Source organism: Enhydra lutris, unplaced genomic scaffold (assembly GCF_002288905.1).
Source record: "Enhydra lutris kenyoni isolate GAN:26980312 unplaced genomic scaffold, ASM228890v2 scaffoldscaffold306, whole genome shotgun sequence".
Taxonomy (NCBI): domain Eukaryota; kingdom Metazoa; phylum Chordata; class Mammalia; order Carnivora; family Mustelidae; genus Enhydra; species Enhydra lutris.
The window spans coordinates 8,594-10,952 of NW_019154390.1; the positions used below are offsets into that span (position 1 = coordinate 8,594).

The 2,359-nt window shown below is 33.1% G+C and overlaps 1 pseudogene; it reads left to right on the forward strand.

Moving 5' to 3' along the window:
* The first annotated feature begins 201 nt into the window (after nucleotides 1-201).
* Nucleotides 202-1,177, forward strand: LOC111140249 (annotated as a pseudogene).
* The last annotated feature ends 1,182 nt before the right edge of the window (nucleotides 1,178-2,359 follow it).

The window sequence follows — 2,359 nt, forward strand, 5'->3', positions numbered from 1 at the left end:
ATGTAGTATGTGGGTATTGAGTCACTCAGTTGTACATCTGAAACTAGTATTGCATTATATGTTAACCAACTGGAATTTAAATAAAAATTTTAAAAAAGAAGCAAATATGAACATTTAAATCCTCCATTCCTTTACTATTCACATACTCTTTCTGTTTTATTTCTCAACAGTAGATTTTGCTTAAAGAAAATAAGAAGCAGCATGAGAAATAATACAATGATTATAGAGTTCATTCCCTTTGGCATCTCAGATGACCCACAGCTTTATCTTTTTATTTGCGGCTTATATATTAAGTGTCTCTGGAAACCTAACCATCATCATCCTCACCTTGATAGACTGTCATCTCAAGGCTCCTATATATTACTTCCTGCAGAATTTCTCCTTCTTAGAAATCACATTCACCAGTGTCTCTATCTCAAGATTCTGGGGGGCAATCATTACAAATATCAAGACCATTTCTTAAAACAATTGTTTAGCTCAATTATTTTTCTTCATCTTCATGGGTGTTTCTGAATTTTTTCTTCTCACTGCCATGTCTTTTGATCGTTACGTTGCCATCTGCAAATTTCTTCAGTACACCATCAAGAGCAAAAACCTCTGCACTTGCTTGTCTTTAGGTCCTGGCTAGGAGGATTTCTTACCATTTTCCCACCACTCATGTTCATCCTCCAACTAGATTTCTGCGCTTCCAATGTATTTGATCATATCTCTTGTGACTATTTCCACATCTTACAACTCTTGTGCTCAGATACATGGCTTTTAAAGATGACTGGCTTTTACTTTGTTTTTGTAACTCTGCTCTTCATTTTGTCATTAGTGATTCTCTCCTACCTGTACATCCTTAGCACGATCCTGAGAATCCCATCTGCTAGTCAGAGGAAAAAGGCTTTCTCCACATGTTCCTCTTACTTGATTGTCATTTCCATCTCTTATGGGAGCTGTATATTCATGTATGTCAAGCCTTCAGCAAGAGAAAGAGCATCACTGACTAAAGGAGTAGCTATTCTCAACACCTCAATTGCCCCCCACCACGTTGAACCCTTTTATTTATGTCCTGGTGAACCAGCAAGTAAAACAAGTTTACAACAACTTACTTAACAGTGTTGTTGAGAAAGAAATGAAAATATATATTAACATGAATGGATGTCATCATGAAGATTCAACAAAGAAAAAATAAAATCTCAACTTCTACAATATTCTCCCATATCCATCTCAGAGATTCTTGCAAGGCTGAGCACTTTGTTGAAGCTTTCTTTAAACTGAAAGTAACCATGTTGTGTCTTTCCTTCAAACTGTCTGTAGGTTCCACTTTCTCATTGATTTACAGTTCCAAATAGAAATCCCATGGCTATAAAATATCAGTTGTTTTGATGATTGGTCTAATAATAAAAATATTATATTGTATTTTATACTGTAATGGTAAATGAGTAAACACTGTCTTAATCAACTCTTAATTTTTTGTTACTAATATCATGGTTTCTTTCCTGAAATTATAAAAAATATGAAATTATCTGTAACAACAATATTTTTTGCACATTATCTTCAGTGTCTTTCTAATTCTCCAATTCAGCTAGTTGACTTGAGTGTTTCTATTACTACAAATGATTTGAAGGTCATATGTCTTATTTTCTAGTTATGCTTAAGGCATGTGACATGCCATGTTTTTACATACTTTCCTTCTTTATCTGTATTATTTTTAAATATATAGTAGGTGAATAATTGGGCAGTCATCTTTACACTAGTGCCACCAGGACATTTGATAGGAATTCCATAAAATCTCTTCTAGAGAACATTATTATTGTGCCATATGCTGAACTAGATATATCCTAAATCACATCATATTTAATCTTCACAGCTATATGGCAAATTAGATGAATTATCTCTTCTTTACAAGTGTGTAAATAGATGTTCAAAAAAGTTGCATAATTTGCCTGAGGTCTTCAGCTATAACAGCTAGTATCATAACCTGATTTGAAAAACAAAACAAACTGACAAAAAATTATTTGCTTTATTATATACACACTTGAAACTCACTAAAGACCTCCATATTTTGCATAGCTTTCATTAAGCACTGCATAATTTTACTGGTGCTTTTCACTCATACTATCTCATTTGGACATGACTATATTATTATAGTCTAGTCAGAGATGGTACTAACTCCTATTACTATACTTGGCATATAAATTAGAACATTAACTAAGATAAGAATTTCTTCAACTGCTGTTGGTTATGAGCAATAGTGTGAGTGAGAAAAAAATCTAAAATATGAGCAGTATTATGACACCAAAACTTATTAGAAGTCAGATTAAAAATAATGGAGTGAATGAATAGACTTAGTACAAGGTGGTAGATTACCAGT